This window comes from Heterocephalus glaber, unplaced genomic scaffold, assembly GCF_053883595.1.
Source record: "Heterocephalus glaber isolate CG9 unplaced genomic scaffold, H.glaber_assembly_v1.0 deba00001472, whole genome shotgun sequence".
NCBI lineage: Eukaryota > Metazoa > Chordata > Mammalia > Rodentia > Bathyergidae > Heterocephalus > Heterocephalus glaber.
In genome coordinates this window covers 94,949,974-94,971,028 of record NW_028258315.1, presented here as the reverse complement: position 1 = coordinate 94,971,028, position 21,055 = coordinate 94,949,974, and the positions used below count along the sequence as shown (strand labels likewise).

The window sequence follows — 21,055 nt, the reverse complement described above, 5'->3', positions numbered from 1 at the left end:
TGCATTATCTATTATTCCTTTTAGTCCTTATTTACACTTTCAGTTTCTCATGCCAGAGAAACTATTCCATATTTACACATGTGTGTCCTATTTATTTCACTTAGGAGTATTGCCTCAGTGTGCATCCATTTAGCTATAAATAAATGTCTCTAATTTCTCATTGTTTTTGAGAAAACCACATTTTATTAAAAAACCACATTTTCTTTATCCAGTCTCCAGTTGATGGGCATTTGGGCTGTTCCCAAGTTTTAGCTATTACAAACTGCGCTGCTGTGAACATGGGCACACATATATCACTGTGGTATGATTCTTTTAATTCTTTGGGGAAGATACCCAGCAGTGGAATAGCTGGGTCAAATGGGACTTCCAGTCCTAGTTCTTTGAGGTATCTCCATACTGATTTCCACAGTGGTTGCACCAGTCTACACTCCCACCAGCAGTGGAGCAGGGTTCCTCTTTCCCCACAGCCCGGCCAGCATTTGTTATTGGTTGATTTCTTGATAGCAGCCATTCTTTATGGGGTGAGGTGGAATCTCAGCATTGTTTTCATTTGCATCTCTCAAATGATCGGTGATGTTGAACATTTTTTCATATGTTTATTTGCTATTTCTACTTCTTTGTCTGAGAAATGCCTATTCATTTCCAATGCCCATTTTTGAATTGGGTCTTTAAATTTGAGAGGCCTGATGTTTCTAAGTTCTTTGTAGATTCTAGATAGTAGACCTTTGAGGAACAGCAGGTGAAAATTTTTTCCCACATTGTGCATTGGCTCTTCACTCTGTTGCTGGTTTCTCTTGCTGTGCAGAAGCTTTTTAATAAGAAAAGATCCCACTTACTGTTTCTTTGTGCTAGTTCACAGGCAACTGAGGTTTTGTTCATAAAATGTTTTCCTACACCAATGTCTTCAAGAGTTCTACCTAACCTCTGTTCCATCTGGTTCAGCGTTTCTGTTTTAATATTTAGATCTTTAATCCATTTCTATTTTAATTTAGTGAGTGGTGAGAGATAGGGGTCTAGTTTTAATCTTTGGAAAGTTGAAGCCCAATTTTTCCAGCACCATTTATTAAAGAGGCTATCTTTCCTCCAGTGAGGGTGTTTGGCTCCTTTATCGAAGATGAGATGGCTGAGTGTGTCTGGAGTTGTTTCTGCATCTTCTAATCTGTTCCACTGGTCCTCAGGTCTGTTTCTTTGCCAGTACCATGGTGTTTTTATCACAGTAGCTTTGTAGTATAGTTTCAAGTTGGAGATTGTAATACCCCCTGCCATGTCTCTGTTGCCTAGAATTGCTGTTGCTATTCTAGGTCTCTTCTTGTTCCAAATGAATTTTTGGATTATTTTCTCAAGGTCCGTGGAGCATGCTGCTGGAATTTCAGTTGGGATTGTGTTGATTCTATATAGCAGTTTTGGAAGTATGGCCACTTTCACTCTTTTGATTCTTCCTACCCAGGAGCAAGGGATGTCTTTCCATTTTCTGACATCACCTTCAATCTCTCTTTCCAGAGTGCTATAATTTTCAGAGAAAAGGTCTTTGATTTCTTTTGTTAGGTTGATTCCTAGGTATTTCTGTTTCTTAGATGCTATTGTGAAAGGAATTGTTTGCCCTATTTCTCTCTCAGTGAGTCTGTTGTTCGTGTAGAGGAAAGCTGTTGATTTTTGTGTCTTGATCTTGTATCCAGCTACTTTACTGAATTTGGTTATTAAGTCTAGAAAACTTTTGGTGGAGTTCTTGTGGTCTTCTATATAGAGTATTATATCATCTGCAAATAATGAAAATTTGACTTCTTCATTTCCTATCTTTATTCCTTTTATTTCTTTCTCTTGTCTATTTGCCGTGACTAATGTTTCCCAAACTATACTGAACAGGAGTGCTGATAGTGGACATCCTTGTTTTGTTCCTGATTTTAGTGTGAAGGATTTCAGTTTTTGACCATTTAGTATGATATTGGCTGTTGCTTTTTCATAGATGGCTTTTATCAGATTGAGGTAGAGACTGTCTATTCCAATTTTCTGTAGGGTTTTTATCATAAATGCATGTTGGATTTTGTCAGATGCTTTTTCTGCATCGATTGAGATGATCATATGGTTTTTGTCCTTGGCTCTGTTGATACAGTGTATTACATTTATTGATTTGCATATGTTGAACCATCCCTGCATCCCTGGGATGAATCCCATTTGGTCAGGGTGTATGATCTTCTTGATGATCTTCTGCATTCTGTTTGCCAGGATCTTATTCAGGATTTTTTCATCTATGTTCATTAGTGAGTTTGTCCTATAGTTGTCTTTTTCAGTTGGGTCTTTCTCTGCTTTGGGGATCAAGGTGATGCTTGCTTCCAGGAATGAATTTGGGAGTATTGCTTCCCTTTCAATTTCATTGAAGAGTTTAAACAGTAGTGGCAGTAGTTCCTCTCTAAATAAGTGTCTTGTAGAATTCAGCAGTGAAGCCATCAGGACCCGAGATTTTCTTAGTTGGTAAATTTTTAATTACATTTTCAATTTCATTCATTGATATTGGGTTGTTTAGAATTATTAGATCTTCTTCATTCAACTTTGGTAATTCATATGTATCTAGGACTCTGTCCATTTCTTCTGTGTTTTCCATCTTATTGGCATACAGGTTCTGGAAGTAAGTATTGATCTTCTGGATTTCTGCTGGGTCTGTTGTCATTTCACCCTTTTCATTCCTAATTGCATGGATTTGGGCCTTTTCTTTCCGTTTTCTGATATGGTTTGCTAAGGGTTTGTCAATTTTGTTTATTGCTTCGAAGGACCAACTCTTGGCTTCATTGATTTTTTGTATCGTTCTCTTAGTCTCCATTGCATTGATTTCTGCTCTCATCTTTATAATTTCCTCCCTTGTATGAGCTTTGGGTTTGTCTTGCTCTCCTTTTTCTAGAAGCTTGAGGTTTGGCATCTGGTTGTTTAATTGGGCTTGCTCTGTTTTCCTGAGTATTCACTGCTATAAATTTCCCTAGTAAGACTGCTTTCATTGTGTCCCATAGATTGCAATATGTTGTACTGTCATTGTCATTTAATTGAAGGAGCTGTCTGATTTCTTCTTTCATTTCCTCTGTAACCCATTGGTTATTCAGAAATGTGTTGTTCAATTTCCATGTGTTTCTGAAATTCTTGTGGTTTCTTTTGCTATTGATCTCCAATTTCATCACACTATGGTCTGATAATATACAGGGAATAACTTCAGTTCCTTTGCACTTACTTACACATGTTCTATGAGTTAGTATGTGGTCTATTTTGGAGAACGACCCGTATGTAGCTGAAAAGAATGTGTATTTTGATTTTGTGGGGTGGAACACTCTGTAAACATCTGTTAAGATCATTTTTTCAAGAGTTTGATTGAGTTCTAGTATTTCATTGTTTATTTTTTGTTTAGTTGATCTATTTGTGACAGTGGGTACTGAGGTCACCCGCTACTATTGTGTTAGTGCTTATTTGATTTTTCATGTCTGTTAGTATTTGTTTTATATAGTTGGATGCACTAGCGTTTGGTTTATATATGTTTATGATTGTCATCTCTTCCTGTTGGATTGTTCCCTTTACAAGGATGTAGTGTCCTTCTTTGTTTCTCTTAATCAGTGTTGGTTTGAAATCCACTTGATCTGCAAAGAGGATAGTTACTCCTGCTTTTTCTTGGGTTCCTGTTGCATGTAGTATTGTTTTCCATCCTGTAACTTTCAGTCTATGAGTTTCTTTTTGATTTAAGTATGTTTCTTATATGCAGCATATTGTTGGATCTTGCTTCTTGACCCATTCTGCTAGTCTATTTCTTTTGATTGGTGAATTGAGACCATTAACATTGATAGTTACAACAGATACTATTGACTTATCATTGTCATGAGTTTTTCTTTTTGTTGGAGTCTCCCCCTTTGTGTTTAATTTCTTGTTGTGCCAAACAGATTCATTCTGCTGGGCTTCCTGGGGTTGTGATCCTCATTGTCTTTTCCTAGGATATTGTCTAAAATTTTGTGGAGTGCTGGTTTGGTATTCACAAAGTTCCTGAGGTGCTCTTTTTCATGAAAGTATCTTATTTCTCCATCAGTTTGTAAAGATACTTTTGCAGGGTACATCAGTCTGGGTTGGAGGCTTGAAATATGTCACTCCAAGCTCTTCTTGCCTTGAGCGTTTGTGTTGAGAAGTCTGCTATGATTCTGATGGGCTTTCCTTTGTATGTGATTTGTTTCTTTTCTCTGACTGCTTTTAGAATTTTGTTCTTCTTTTTGGTTTCTGGAATCTTAATTATTATATGCCCCTGTGTAGATTTTCTTTGATCAAAGCTAGCTGGAGTCCTATATGCCTCACTCATCTGTATGTCAAGTTCTTTTCCCCTGCTTGGAAAGTTTTCTGCCATCATTTCTGTGAAGAGCTTTTTTATGTCATCTGCACCAGGGATCAAACTCGGGTCCTTAAGCTTGTGAGGCCAGCAACAGAACCACGGAACTAAATCCCTGGCCCCCTCAATGGAGTTTTTAATCTCCTGGAAATCTGTTTGCCTGTTTGTTTTATGGATTCCATTTGTTTCCTATGTTGGGATTCCATCATATTCCTCAGTTCCTCTATTTTTTAAATCTGTGTCTGCTTTAGATTTATTAATCATGTCTTGCACTATGGGCACAATCTCTGCTGTTATCTGAGAAATTATTTCTGAATTCATTTTTTCCAGATCCTCTTTTGTTGACAGTTCAAGGAGTCCATGTGGTTGAGTATCAGAGTGTTTCATGTTTCCCTTTGGGGTTGCTTTATGTGATCTGGAAGTCTGGTTTTGAGACTTGTTTATGTGTCTTTTCATTTCAATGGTGGGGAGTGTTCAGATGTGTGCTGCTCCTCCTTGGAGCTGTGGGTGGTGGTACGGCGGCCGGGAAGGTTCACCTCCTCTATGCTGGGGGCAGCTCTGCTCCTTGGAGCTCAGGGCAGTGGTCCAGTAGCCTGGAAGGTTTACCTCCTCTGAGAAAAGATGGATGTGCTGGAGTTTCAACTTTTTGACATCCAGATCAAGCTTCATTCTCAGTAGCACTGCACCTGCCTCACAAGGGCAAGGTCCTGAGGTCAGTCCCTGTTATTTTCTAGCAGCCTGGGAGTGCAGCTTGCACTGCTGGGTGGGCAGAGTCAGCATTGAGGGGGAAGCCTGGGGTTTTCATTTCCAAAGGCCTCTGTGTCCATTACTACTTGATTACTATAAACATACTTTTCTCTTGTTAACCTATCTTTATTATAGGAGCACTGGCTATGACCCTTATGATGAGTGAGGAATGTGTCTTATCTTCCCACCCCTACAGTACTAAACTGGCACTTTCCTCAGCAGGTTGTCTGTGAGCTGCGTTCATTTCAGCCCTCCTCATTTAAATACTTTTTTCTTTTCCTATCAGTATTTCTCATCTTCACTCATTTAAGAATGGCTCCCATTCCTAGTCTTGACACACATTTTAGCATGTATATATAGAATAGTCCCATGTGCCAGAATGCAAAGATACTTTACATCTTTCTTGCTTCAAGTGAAGATTCAATCTCCTGGGTCCACTTTACATTGTGTGTGTACTTATCCTGCCTTCCTTTCTGTGTCATTCCAGTCCCAGGAAACCCATGTGAAAGTTGTTCAGGGTTGTACAGCCTGAGTTTGTAGGACTGTGAGATGTTGCTGCCGTCTCCTAAAAATACTCCCCAGTGCAGGTTCTGGTGAGATGAGGCAGGCATGTTCTCTTCCTAACGCACCTGACTTCTGTCAGGTGACTTAGCTATCTGACCAGAGAGTTTCCCTTGAAAACAGGAGGTTTAAAGACAGTCAGTCAATGCAATGAGTTGAAAGGGAGGACTGGTATTACTTACCTCATTACTGTGAGCCTCTTCACGTGGTTATTTGATCATTTTGTTATTGTTGTTTTGGTTAGTGTTTTAAACCCTGAAGCCAGACTGTTTTTAACATGAAAGCTGTCAATATCCAATATAATTTTGAAAGCGAAGCATTTTAATACCAGTAATTATTAAAAAGAGGAATTGTGGACTTTTTCAGGTTTTAGAAACTTCACTTTGCTTAGACTTTTCTAATAATAAAAGCCATTTATCTAATTATTTCAAGCACTCCCTCTCTTTTTGCTATTTTTTAAGATTTCTGCTGTTTGCTGTGTTATCTCACTCAACCCACTTAACCTCTCTGAACTCTGGTTTCATCCTCCATAAGATGAGGCTAATTATATGAGTTACCTTATTAGAACGGTTATGAAAGATTAAATGATAATTTATGTAAAGTGGTAGAAAGTTGCCTTACATACAGAAACTCAAGAAATTAAAGTAATGATGATGATTATTAAAGGAAAATGTGCACTCAATAATTCTGTGGATATTGAAGGATTTTCAATATTTTATTTCTCTTAGAATATTTCCTACTGCAGTCTTCAAGGAGGCAAGATATAGAAATATCTGAGACCACGGTCCAGGGATTTATCTCAGTGATGCCACTGCTTGCCTTGCAAGCACAAGGTCCTGAGTTTGATCCCCAGTACCAAAGAAAAAAAAAAAAAAGAAAAAAAAAATCTAAGACCTGAAAAGTAACTAAAATAATGGCACAATACCATGTGGATAATCTTTGGTAGTCATGATCTTGTATAAACGTCATTGGTATGAGATTTAGTACTGCCAGTCTAAGATCCAGTTGATATTTTATCATTTAGTGCTCTGCTATGCTTTCATTCCGTATCTTGGCAAGATAATCAAGGAAGCCCTGAATCTGATTTCTGTGTCTTCTTTAAACTAAAAGCAAATATCCCTAGTTGAAGTCATGGATGGAAGTTAAGTATTTTGAGTGGATGTGTTAGGAAATGCAAAAGAATGTTTCCAAAATTATTTTTCTTGTTTCCACTTCTGTTGTGGAAATAAGCTGTACTGGGCCTGACATTCTAATATACATCAAGTAAAATGTAAGAAAAAATATTTTACCTGGGGACACCTGTCTTAGTTACTGTTCTCATTGCCGAGACAAAATATCCAATACTTAGAGTTAAAGGAAGAAAGGTTTATTGTACCTTAGTTTGTAGAGGTTTCAGTTCATAGTGGCCTGGCTCCAAGACAGTGTGGGATTGGAGAGATGCATCATAGAGGAGAGACAGTGCGATAAAGCAGAGCAGATAGAAGGCAGCAAGCAGCAAGTGACAAGCAATGACCCTCTTTCTGTCCCTTATATTCTACCTAGGCTGAAATGCTTTAGGGTGAGTAGAGCTCACACCCAGGTGGGGCAGCTTTAATCTTAACATCACACTATGAATCTATCCCAGCATCATATCTTTGATCACAGCAGCACGCATCCTAGATCAAGCAAGCCACCTCCGAAAACTCCACCTATGACCACATGAGGCTTTGGTGAGAATCTAGACACAGGCCATAACAGCACTAGAGAGTAAAAATAAGGCATATTCCTTGTAGGAGTTGAAATTCTAAATGCTGTAATCCAGCGCAGAGTAAGTTTTCCATTTTACACCTTTAGAATGAGGGCAAGCTGGAGTCAATGTCCCTTGGGACAGTTAATCTCTAACTGAAAACCTCCAGTCTTAGGTTTGAAGGCCAAAACATCAGAGTTCAGGGGAATCACAGCCACTGGAAAACGAATTTAGAATCCTGATAGGGAGTCAGAAAGAGAGAGAAAGCCCCTAATTTTGTGTATGGACACCACCCAATTTCTTTTATTTTCAAGGAATGTAGAAAAGTTTATTATTAAAGTTTATTAATACACTAGAAGAGAGTAGTGGGAAAGTTCCAAATAGGACCACACTACCAGGGAGAAAGTAAGGACATTTGTTTGATTTCAGTATGAGAAATCTGGGAAAGTCATTCTAGGAGTGGGTTCCTTGGGTCACCATGATCAGAGATAGCCAGGTGTTGTTTGAAAACTGACATTACAGTCTCCTTTCACAGGGTCCAGCACCTTTATCATCACTAGAAACTATCCCTCAGGGTAAAACTCATACGCAAGTTTGTAAAGACTAACCAGGCTAAGTGTTCGAGGAATCAGGGTAAAGGATATAAGTTTGTAACTGAAAAGGCGTTTTGAAGTTTTATTAAGGGTAAGGGAAAAAATGAGTGCCTTAATTTCTGACTGATGCTTGAACTATGTATACAATAAGCAGATACAAATTAGCACAGTTAAAAATGAAAAAACCCATCTGGGATCTGAGCTGCCACCCAAGAGATTCCTTTCATTTTGAGCATAACTAAACTAATTCCCTGCTACAACAAACAAGTCAGTATTCTTCAGATAACTAAAATAATTTAAACTCTTTGTGCCATTACATTTATATTTATAAACTCACATGATGCAACCCCAAATTACATGACATACGAAGAACCAAGAAAATGTGACCGATTTTAAGGAGAAAAAAACAATTATCTGGTACTGATTTCAAGGTGACCCAGTTGTGAGAGTAAACAGACAAAGATTTTAAAGCAGCTATTGTAACCATGTTCCATTAAGAACAGGAAATAGGCTCATATGAATAAGAAGACAGTAAGTAAGTACAAAACAGAACCAAGCAGAAATTCTGAAACAGAAAATTCAGTATTAAAAGTTAACCAAGTAAACTTATGACAGTGGGAGATAGCCAAAGAAAATGTCAGTGAAACTGACGATAGATCCATACAAATGTTCTTTCTGAAGCACAGAAAGAATCGAAAAAAGAAAAAGATTTAAGCAACTAAGTAGAAAAAAATGAATAGTCTCAGGATGTGTGTGTGACAAAAATGAAAATGTCTACCATTAATGTAATTGGATACCCATAGGAAGAGGAGAAAGATGATACAAAAAATATATTTGAAGAAATAATGTCCCAAATTGTCAAATTTGGTGACATATGTGAAGGTACAAGATCAAGAGATACGGCAAACCCCAAATGGAATAAATTTCAAGAAAACTGTGTCTTGACACTTCTTATTTCAAATTGCTAAGCACCAATAGTAAAGAAAAAATCTTGAGAGAAAAATGGCCAAATACTTTTGGGAGAACAATGCTTTAAATGGGCACTAATTTCCCATCAAAAGCTACAGAGGGTGAAAAAAGTGAAATATTTTAAAAATATGGTGTGGGGCGGGGGTGGCAAAAAACTGAGAACTTAAAATTCTACAATCAGTGAAAAATCTCCTTTGAAAAGGAAGACAAAGACATTTTCAAATTAGAGAAAACTAAAAGAGCTTCTTGCCAGCAGACCTACGTCTCAAGAAGTGCTAAAGAAAGTTGTTGAAGCTGAAGTGAGCTATCACAGAATCTTAAAGAAAGAATGAAAATGTTAGAAATTGTAAATGAGAAAGGCTATTTTTTCCTTTTAAAACCTTTAAAATACATAGGAACCATTAAAGTGAAAATTATAACATTGTCCCTGTCTTGGTTACTTTTCTCTTTGCTGAGACAAAATAGTCAACAGCCACAAGTTAAAGGAGGAAAGGTTTATTTCAGCTCACAATTAGTAGAGATTTCAGTTCATAGTCAGCTGGCTCCAAGGCAGGGTGGCATGGCAAAGGGGCATCACAGAGGAGAAACAGTTCATGCTAGAGTAAGCAGGAGGCAGCAAGCAGCAAGCAGCAGCAGCCGGGTATCCATTTTCCCCTTTTATTTCATTCAGGCTACAAGCCTAATTTTTGGTGCCACCCACCCCCAGGGTAGGGCTTCCCATTACCCATACCCAGAGCAGTGCTAACCAGTCAATGGACTAACCCAATCATTGAACTCTCAGTCCATGTTCATACTCCCTTATCCACATTCACACACCCTAGGTCCAGCCATCTCTGAAAAGCCCCACCTATGAGTGCATGGGGCCTTGAGGGGATGTCTAGATATAAGCCATAACAGTGTTTATAATGTAGTATGTGTAGTTATAGTATATATAGTAGTTATTGCATAAAGAAGGGAGAAATGACAAGTGGATTTATATAATTATAAGGTTTTCAAATTTTATATAAGGTCTTAGAAGGTTGTGAGAGATCAAGAATATATATTTTAGTCCCCAAAACAACCAGTAAAAAAATCAATAGATAAAATAGAAATCTCATTTTAAGAAATGATTGAAAAACATTACAGGAAAGAAAAAACAGAAGAATAAGAAACAGAGGAACAAACAAAATGTGTAATAAAGTTATTTAAAATAAAATAACTGTAAGTAAAGTAATTAGTAGTTCTGAATGCAAATATGTCAATGATCATCTCAAATGTTGATAGACTACACTCTAAAGCAGAGATATCACAGTGTATACAAATCAAGGACAACCATATTCTTCTAAGAGATAACTTTTAAATTTAAAGATATAGGTAAGTTTAAAGTAAATTGGTGGGAAAAGGTATAATATGGAAACTGCATAGGAAGCTTAGAGTGGCTATGTTAATATCAGACAAATTAATCTTTAAGACAAAAAATATTACCAAAGACAAAGATGATTGCCCTGTAATAATAAAGGGGTCATTTTACAGTATTAAGAAGACATACTAATTATAGATGGATATATACACCTGATAAAATTCTAAGTGAGAGCATTTATGTATTTCTGAGTCTATGATTTTTTTGAGGACTATCTCAGTCATGAATCATAAGACACAAGTGGCTTGTCAGTTTAAGCTAGCAGTCACTTGGTAAAATTGTGGACTGGAAGTCAACACAGGTAAAAAAGAAATAGTTGGAGGGGCTAACAATCTGTGTAACTGACTCCTTATATGTGTTCAATTACAATACTTTATGGTATCTGTTGGCTTCCTTTAATGCATCATATATCTTTGAGTACTTCCCACAATCCAGGATCAAGCTTAAAACCTTCACAATTCAGTCCTGCAGAGTCCATATTTAATTGGTATGTTGTAGAACAGCTATTAAGTCCATTCTGATTGGTGCCCTTACCATATTAGTTATTAAATATTTTGGGGTCACCCCTGCTTATAACAGGTATATAAGTTCTCAAATTTCCTCCATTTGTCAGTAGAAGAATCTTTGTCTCAGGTAGCTTCAGTGTGTTGCCCAGTGTCAAGTATCTGGCAACTAGCAGAGCCAGACTTCAAATCAAGACTGTTTTTTTTTCTAAAGCTTGCCTCACTACATCATTTTCTCTGAGCAAACATCACTGGTTAGTTAACATGCATTAGAGTATGCATATGGAGATATGTAGTACTTTTTCACAGACTCCCTGGCAGACCCGTGGATGTTTTAATGGTATGTCTGAGTACATTCAGTGGCTATGAAACAGGAGGAAGTGGTTACTGCACAAGGAGATAGACCCACAGTCTTGACTCAGTTCTTGAGACACACTAAACTGTAAATTCCTAAACCAGAAAACTTTATATGTATATATTCTGTTGGAGTTCTGCATTTCCAGCAGACAAACTTATAGTAAGAGTTTAGAGATTGTGGACACCTAGACTTCCATGTTACCTGTGACCTGACTGAAGAGCAGCAAGAGTGGATGTAGAGTAGAATTTTACAACTGGATGGAGTTCGAAAAGGTAAGTGATTTCTAAATGATGTTCTGGGCTCTGTGCATTTGACTTTTACTTCTCATTAGTCAAGCTGCATTTTATTTCTTAAAAATCAACACTGCAGACTTTTCAAATGAGATTAAATATTGAATACTGTACTGGTTGATTTGACAAATATTCCTACTCTTCACAGCAATCTTTTTTTTTTTTTTTTTTTGGTACCGGGGGGGATTGAACTTGGGACCTTGCACTTGTGAGCAGGGAACGGAACCACTGAGCTAAATCCCTAGCCTCTTCACAGCAATCTTAAGAAAATTTTATTGTTCTTATTTTAGAAATAAGGACATTGAGGGCCGGGGATTTAGCTCAGTGGTTCTGCTGCCTGCCTCGAAAGTGCAAGGTCCCTAGTTTGATCCCCAGTACCAAAAAAAAGAAAAAGAAATCAGGACATTGAAATTTGCACATTTTCTTCTTATAAATAGTAGATCAATACATTTGCTGTTCTCCATAGGACCCAAGCAATAAGTTATAGTTTTACTATACTTGCATATGAGATTTTCTAGTCATTTCCATTTTATATGTAGGGCTCACCCTGAAATCAAGTAACACAGATCTGTGTCATGGCTCCCTTATTAGCTTGCTAAGAAGCTCTATTTTAAACACATTTGCTAACTACCACTGTTGATTAAAAGACTTGCAAATATATGTTGGACATGAGAATTCACTGAGTTTTGTGGCGGGCAGAGCAAAGAGGGCGACACAGAAAGTTTCATATTTTGGTTATCAGAAAAATTAAAACATGGCAGAAACTTATCTCTAAGATTCCTTCTCACTTCTGAAATACTATAAAAATGAGAGTAATAATATCATTCACATACTTGACAGGATTAAATGAAGCTGTATTTGTACATAAACGTAAAGTTCCTGTTTTCCTTCTCCTATAACTCCAACACAGGATCATGGTAGAAATCTCAGGACAGTCAGGCTGTAGGTAACTTGTTAAAACTCCATACTCTGAACTTCTGTGGGTCAACTAAGTACTATTTATTTCATTACCCCTGTACTGTCAGTAACAATGAGAAAGATTTTTATGATCTTCTTCTTACCTTAAGTAGTGTTATTGTCTATACTTCGTAAATTAGGAAGCCACACCTTGTAAGTGATGTGATCTGACCAGGCCACATAGAAATGTTGTGGTCAGAATTTGAACCGCGGTCTCTGTCACAAATGCCTGTGTTTTTTCCAGTACACGAAGCCATTTCCACAGTACTGAATAATGTAACCGTTGGGACATTATTTCTAAGTCTCATCTCAGTTTATAAAGTGGTCAGTGTGAAGGGCCGATATCTCACAGGTTAGAGTTCATTCACTGTGAAACTACAGATGGAGTCTGGGCTCGGAAAGCTCACAGAAGGCCTGACAACATCAGGTCAGCTTTAAGTAGCTACATTTTGTGTTTATGCTTTTTTTTTTAAAGAAGTTTTTCATCAAGACTTGATTTGAGAGTAACACAGAGTTAAGGTCATCGAGGGAACTTCTGTGACAGCTTTGCCCATCCAATTGGAATGTTCCTTCACTGTGAAGCTTTTTTAGTAGAAAACCTTTCTACTAATGTGTAATGCTCTTGTCATTTTGAAATGAGCAAACTGACAGCCTGCCAATTGCCGCGCATACAGTATATGCTCATTAAATCATGCAGCGTGGATTCCTTCAGGTTGTCAGACGGCTTAATTGAAAAAATGTGTAGTGTAGCTCTTGTGGGAAAGAGGCGAGAATCAAAGGGCTGAAGAGCTACTCTTAGTACTTCAGAGTTTGCTTTTAACTGCAGCCAGAAATTATTCTGTTTTACAGTTTTGATTAAAGGACTGTTCCTTCTGCATTCTTCTTGTTTTGTTTATAATTCAAACACTGTAATTATAATGGAGTTGCTTGTATAATAGAGCTACTAAATCATTCTGCCCGCAGAAGAAAACCAAGGGGGAAGGGCTCAGTTTTTGGTGCGCTGACTGTAAGGCCAATCTGGGTGTTTGGGGGCTGAAACAAACTGGGAATCAATTGAGAGAGCCAGAAGCCTCTGTTCCAGTGTTTGCATTTGACAGGAGATTTAGGCCTTATCATCACCTCTGTGGGTGGGTTAATCAGTTCCCACAGCTACTGCCCTTAGGCTACTGGTGTTTCTCAATTGGTTTGTACGATAGTTTAAAAAAATCCCAATGCCTAGGCTCCACCCCAAACCGGAAAGATCAGGCTCAGGAAGTAACAGTGCTTTTAACTGCTCTCCAGGTGATTTGAAAGTGAGTCAGGGCTGGTGAGATGGGCCCAGATTGACTCCAGTCATCCAGTTCCCAAGTGAAGCCTCCTGTCGCAGCTGTCGTCCACCCACTCCCACTGCACCTGCACAGCTCCTGCACAGTCCAGCCTTGCGTTCTGGACTCCACTTGGGTCTATTAAATAGGACTCTTTAGGGGCAGGGGCCAGGAATCAATCTCTCTCTCTCCCTCCCTCCCTCCCTCTCCCCTTCTCTCTCTTTTTTGTACGGTACTAGGGATTGAAACCAAGGCCTTCACACTGAGCTACATTTCAGCCTTCTTTTAGGTTTGTTTTGAGATAGCACCTCACTAAGTCGCCAAATTGCCCAGGCCGGGCTTCAATTTGGGATCCTCCTGCCTCAGCCTGTCAGAGGGCAGGGATTGCAGACCAGACCAGCACCACTGTGCCTGGCTCAGGAATCTCTGTTCTTAACAAGAAGTCTGAGCTGGGTGAGGTGCAGCATGCCTATAATCCCAGAAGGAAGATTGCCACAAATTCGCAGTCATCCTGGGCTCCATAGTGAGTTCAAGGCCAGCTGGAACTGCATAGGGAGACCCTGTCTCAAAAAAGAAAAGAGGTCTGGGCCAGGTATGTCTATCCCCATGTCCCAGGGGCTACATGTACCTGCACAGGTAGTAATGAAGCCCCCAAATTGTAAACTAGGAACATGGTAATGTGATGTTGAGGGATATTTTTCACGACGCCATGTGTGGCACTCACAGAGTGTCAGTGAGCACGGGAACTGTGTGGGGAGCACACAGCGCAGTGCACACACCTCCTGTGGCCTCCCTGCACAGTCATTGAACTGAAACCTACCTGATCAGATGGTACACGCACTCATGTGACTTGGCGCGTAAAACCGAGATTACGATGCAGCATTTCAACCCACCTGCACTGTGTGTGTACCTGAAGACAGGCGTTTACTGATATTAAGCATATATGCGTTTTCTTATTTCATTATTAAACCTGTTATTTTAATGTTGACATATAAAAAATAAAGGAAGTTCTAATTTATGTAAACATTAACTATAATATATATTTTCTATGCTACCCAAGACCATTCCTCTTCACTCAGTGCAGCCCAGGCAAGCCCAAAGGCTGGACACTCATGCTAGAAGATTCTTGTGCACTAAGCTTTGAGAATCTGCTAAACAGGGGTGGTGATCTTCACAAGAGGGGTTTGGAAAACCCTCAGAAGATGGTGTGACAGTCACAGTAGTTCTGGGCAGGCTTTTTGTTTTCGTTTTTTAGCAGTAGTGATTTTGGCACATTCATTGGGATCTACTTGAATTGCACTTGGTTATACTGGCATCAGCTTTTTTAGGGGAAGCTCCCCACTGTCTAATGCCATACTAAGACCCACATAGTCTGCACACATTTTGTAGCCTCTCTAACCTGGTCGTAGTGATGACTAGAATTAATGCATTGTTAAAAGGCCTACAAAAATATTGAGACCTAAATGAGGAGGAAAAATTATTTTGGTTTTACTGTAGGGAGAAAGTGCAGAATTAGAGCAAATTGAAATTCAATGAAATATTGACAAAATAGAACATTATGTTATTCCTATAAATTACTAAATTTAGTAGTTATTAAAAGTGTACTTTTAGAGACATTTTATGAATTAGCTTTTCTTATCTTACTATTTTCTGAAAATTCAGATGATTACTGAAAAAGTTTAGCTAATTTTAAAATTAAGTTAACCAAATTATATGCAAGCATATAATTTCAAATTCAAAAGCATAAAATGGTTTTGAAAAATTTTGCATAAGACAATTGTTTAGAGTAATCTGACATATTGGTTCCAAAAGTGATGTATCTACATTCTTGGAAGGTCATCTAAGTATATGCAGGTTCTATGCCTCAAAATTAAAGGATGTATAACTCTTGGGCTCCATTCTTACTGAAACGGTTATCAAAATATATGCACAAGCAACCTTCAAAAGACAGTTGAGATTAAACTTATCATTACTTTTCATACTTCTTCATCCAAAAAAGATACCCCAAAAGAAAATAAGGAAAAAATAATATTTTCAATCACATATCACTCTACCTTTAAAAACCCATCACTGACGTAAAGAGCTGGTACTATTAGAATCACAGGGCACATTGCACACTGCACCTACTGCTCAGCAAGTTACCTCTGAGAATTGTAATCATGGTAGTGAAACAATATATAACTGGAATAAAACACAGAAGTGGATACCACTGGACAGTTCGTCTATGAGGTCAGTTGATGACCAGAGCTAAATGTATGATTTCTGAATTCTTCACGGCAAATCCACTCTTTGGATTAGATTGCATATGAGGCACACAGTTTCAGGATTCTCCTGATCCATGGATTCCTACTCCTGAAGTCTCTACCAATGTCTTCATTAAGGTACCTTTCCCCTTTCTTTATTTTAGGTTCTTTTCATTTGTTTCTTTCATAAAAATCTTTTGTTCTTTTTTGTCTATTTATCTTCCCTTTTGACTATCTTTCTAGACCGAATGTCAACATCATGAAAGCAGGGGCCATTGCTCTACTTCGTCCCGAAATCCATCCTGAGGAAATGAAGGGTGGTGACAGTTCATCACTTTGCTCTTGCCAGCAGTGAGCAGTCAGGAGTGTCATGCGATTATGAGCAGTATTACAAATGCTGGAGGAAATAGGTCAGGGAATATTTGTGCACATCTCTTTTACTCTTAGGGTTCTGTAACTCCAAGTCACTAGTAAATGAGTGATGAGAAAGAAGTTATATTCAGGGTTCATCCCGACCTTGCCTAACTCCTCCAGTATTTAACAGGAAAAAAAATCCACAGGAAGGAGTTTGTCTATAAATTCTACGCCTTCTAGATGAGTAAAATGGTTAATTGTTCACTTGAAAATCACTGCTTTATACTTTTGGAGAGAGGCCTGAAAACTTCTTGGCAATACTCCAACAGATTAATAATTGAGAATGATGATTGCCTGGAGAATAGAAGTGGAGCTAATAGCCTCTCATTTTTGTCTGTATTATTTCAGACAAATGGGTAAGTCGTGGTGGAGGTGTGGACTGTTTCTAGGTCAGCTGGCTAGAGCTTTGTAGTCCGATATCTGATCCTAATTCTCCAAGGCGTTGACCTCTCCCAGGACAGTGGGCGATCCATTCATGATCATCTGCTTCTGATGTTTGATGTTCCTGTTAATTTCCCAGAAGTCTGTGTGAACTACAGCAAACTTTCCCTGTGACTCTACTATATGTGTAGCATTGTGTTAGACACTAGTTTGGATTTAAAAAAAATGGATCTGACACAATCCTAACCTTAAGTAGTTAAAAAGCTGGCAAGAGATACAAATACATGTAAATCATCCTTCTATCAGGTCGAAAGTTCTTAGTATGTGAAGGGAGGGATGTGTACAAATACTATGGGAGTCATTAGCCTACAGCATTGAGGTGAGGGATCTACCTAATTGGGAATTAGTGATTAAAACAACAGGAGAAGGTGAAACTATGAAGTCCAAGTGATGTCTGCTGATAACAGCCCTTACAATTCTAAAGAGGCCAAGCAGGGAATGCTGCTGGAGAGCTTTTCTCAGATGCTTAGGGCTACAGAAAGCTCCGCGTCTATCTTCAGAAAGGTAAGATTCAGATACATTGTGTCCTAGGACTGAAGGACCTTCATCCTGGAAAGTACAGGAAGTTTCTCTCTGTTTTGGGAGAGACTGGTTTTAACAGGAGCCTATGTTGCTGCGGCTGCTGGCAGGATGCTGAACTTCTCCTTTCTCTAGGAGAGAAGTGCTGAGCCCCTCACCTTCAGTAAATGCCATGCACTCTAAAGACAGCTTAGTTTCTCATTCAAATAAAATAGTTGTGTCCTTGAGTGTCAGAACAACTCCATGTCTGTTATTTTGGTAATGTAAAGATCTGGATACAAGCTTTCACCTCAAAGGGCAGAGGTTAATGGGCAAGTTCCCCCTCCTGCTAAGGACCTAAATAACTTCCTGAGTATTCCTACTTTGAGTACTAACCATTTCTGCTTGTATATGTTATTATTACAGACTGAATTGTCCCTCCCAATGTCACAGGTTGACCCTAGCTCCTGGTGTGACTGTGTTGAGACGTAAGCCCTTTAGAAAGGTAATTAGGTGAAATGAGGTTGTAAGAATGGGTCCCTAATCTAGTCTGACTGATATTTTTATAAGAGGAAGAACATAAGAATCAGAGACAGAGAAAAGGTGGGGTGAGGACACAGAGGGCAAGAAGGTGGCCATCTGCAAGGCCAGGAGAGAGGCCTCAGGAGAAGCCAGCCCCGTGACAGAGACACTGAGCCTCCCAGCCCAATGACAGAGATGCTGAGCCTCCAGAACTGTGGGAAAGAAACTTCTGTTCAGTCACACAATCTGATGTTTTGCTATGGCAGCCAAATCTAAGATAATTATTGACAAGTTTCCCTTCTGGGTTTGATTGTGCATTTAACCCCTGTGAAACAGAACCCTTAATTTGGGCCAAACCCACTGTGAAAGTCCTGAAGATATGATTCTTCTGCCTGTCCCATTACTAATGCCCATCGTAACTGTACTACAGTCTTTTCCACTCCACCATCTACTTACTCACTGAATGGCTGCTGTGTGCCAGACACTCATAGGTTTTGCTTCAAGGGCTCTGCCACTTTGGAAAAGGAAACAAAACAGGCACATGCCGCACCTTCACTTGTGAAAATGCCAGGGCACCTCAGGAGTGCAGCGACTTGTTATAACAGAGATGGCAAGGAAGACTCCACCGGGGAATTGGCCTTGAAGGAGGGATTTGAGGGTGGATGGTGTGATAGTTCATCTTGATAGTCAACTTGATTGGCTTCAGAGATGGCTAGAAAAGCAGTAAGGAACACTTTTCGGTGTGTTTATGTGGGTTATGGGGCCTGAGCTTGGGGACAATTTGAGCTCCCTGGTCCTTCCTCTCAGGCTCTTCCCCCTGCTCTCTGTGCTTTGGGTGCCACAAATTGTGGAGCTTTTCTCTGCCACATTCTTCTACCATGGTGTCTCTGCCTAGGAGCCAGCTAACCATAGACTAAAATCTCTGAAACTGAGCCAAAATGAAATTTCCTCCCTTTGAGTTGTGTATGTCAGATATTTTGTGGAGCAATAGAAAGGTGACTAATACAGATGGCATTGGGTCCTACAGGGTTGGGCAATGGGGGAAGGGCAGTTGAAAAAAGGGGCGGAATAGTGAATCCCTGAGATGTTTACCGGGTGGCAGGAGCTATGAAAAAAAATGCAAAGTATGCAGTGGGAAATTGTCTTCATAAGATTCAGCTCCGATTTAAAGAGTGCTAACATGCCAGGCGTTTTCCTGTGTACACCTGTGCATGGACTCATCCATAGTCGTAATAAACCTGAAGACCAGTGCTAATATTATCCCCACTTTAAAGATGTGGAAAGCCAGGCATAATGGGTTAGATTCCTTGCCAAGTACGAATAAATGGTAGAGCTGAGATTTGAACCTAGGGTTCCTTGCTTCATTAAAGGGGCCTGAGCATTTGACCAGAGCATGAAGAAGTACTGGGAGTTGATAGATTTGCAGATGGGCAAGATGCAGACTTTCAAAATGGGCAATGTTGCAAATTTCTTTGAGCAAAGAGAGGGCAGATTCCTGCATCCAACAACCATGAGGGAGATCACAGTGCCCTCGACTGCCTTCCTGCAAATTATCCATGTTTGCAGCCCTCAGTGGAGATGAATTGTTGGTGCAGGGAAACAAAAGTGTTTTTCAAGCACTCTGCTGCCATGGTTAGCCTAGGACAGTGTAATGAAAGGAGCTTTTCTGCCTCTGCTGCCTTCCGGGGTAACATTCTAAGTGAATCTGTGGGCCCAAAATGGAGCTTGTTAGTTGCGTGTCATCCGAGGGTGGCAATTACTTGCATGTGTTTGGTTGAGTGCCAGCCCCTGGGGTGCCAGACCTTAGTGCGGGAGCCACTGTTTGTCATGAATTACTCTTTAATTAAAAGCAAGTTTTTAAAATGGCGCATGCTAATTTGGGTTTTGCTAGCCCCATCTGAAGAAGGGTTGGCCTGTTCGGTGCCAGCTGGCTGAGTTGGCATTCAGTGAGAAACTGGGTCACTACCAAAAACTACACTGCTCCTCCCTCCCCCTGTGAGAGCAAAGTGCCAGCGAGGAGCAGTGGGCACTGAGAAGCAAGGTGAAGCCCGGGGCAGGGACTGCTCTCAGTCGGGCTGGTTAAAGGGATTGAACTTGCTGTGGCATCACGCTTGCCCCACCTTGGAAAGGACACTGCCCCTCTTTTCCCACTCACGCCACCCTGGGCCACCCATTCAGTGACTTTTGCATAAAAGGCTTCCTCATCCAGTTGCTATACACTGCACCTTTTATACTCTTCCAAGTCATGCTTAAGGGATTATCACTGCAGCTTTTAACTTCCCCCAGAAAGAGCTGAAAGAACGTGAATGGGGCGGAAGTCTTCAGTGAGAAAGTGCCCTCCACCCCAAATGCTCACAAAACCTCTAATCATGATGTGAGAATGACGTCCTGTTTTTGGTGGTGGCTGGCTACAAATGCATTAATGAACAATTACTAGACATATAGGCCATGATTACAAGGAGTCACGTCGCACACACAACTCTTGGTAATAGTGCACGGTGCCCAAACTCGGGTCTTAGTCACTCTAACATGATGTTTTTTTTGATTCAGAAAGAGCAGTCCCGCCCCTCATGGTTTTGATTCTTGAAACTCAGTACAGTACTTTGCCCAAGAAGTGCTAATTGGAAGAGCTTTTTTTGGTTTTTGTTTTTTACACTTGCCAGGTGGATCATCGGATCAGGAGAAATGTCAACTGTGATACAAATGATAGCTGAAAACAAGATGCTCCTCTTTACTTATTTATTTTAGTTTTGTTTCACAGGCATCCCTTTGTCTGCAAATAGGATAGCTCAGTATTAGGGGGAAGAGCCATGTGCATAGGCAAGACAGAAAAGGAATTTAAATAAGCCTTACCTTCTGCATGTTCAGAGAAGAGGGAAACTTTTTCTCCTATAAATGTATCTATGTAGTACATTGCTGAGAAATGTGAGTTGTCCTGGTTATTAATGTAGTGTACTTTGAGTTTCCTAGAGTGAGGTTTGTTGTTTTTGTTTTTAACCTGTTTATTTGATGCAGGTACCTCTGTTCGCCTCTGTTCTCTGTTGAAGGCAGTGTATTAAGTTTACTAATAAACTGACACTCTGTTCCTAGGAGACTTGGCCTGAGAGCATTCCTGACAGGACAAGAATTGTGTTTTTTTTTATAGATGCTGAGGCAAAATTGAGGATGAAGGAACTTTGGATACG

At 39.6% G+C, this 21,055-nt stretch overlaps 1 protein-coding gene and 1 pseudogene across 2 annotated transcripts in view; both read left to right on the top strand.

The window, feature by feature from the left end:
* The window catches only part of Fhit (fragile histidine triad diadenosine triphosphatase), a 1,393,700-nt gene that overhangs the window by 382,793 nt on the left and 989,852 nt on the right, over positions 1-21,055 (top strand). The gene's annotated exons all lie outside the window — the stretch shown is intronic.
* LOC147826494 (large ribosomal subunit protein uL10 pseudogene) overlaps positions 1-21,055 on the top strand; it is a 407,831-nt pseudogene that overhangs the window by 374,188 nt on the left and 12,588 nt on the right. Inside the window, exon 3 of the transcript XR_015439203.1 lies at positions 21,016-21,054. The product of XR_015439203.1 is annotated as a large ribosomal subunit protein uL10 pseudogene (transcript). The remainder of the gene's footprint in view (positions 1-21,015; position 21,055) is intronic.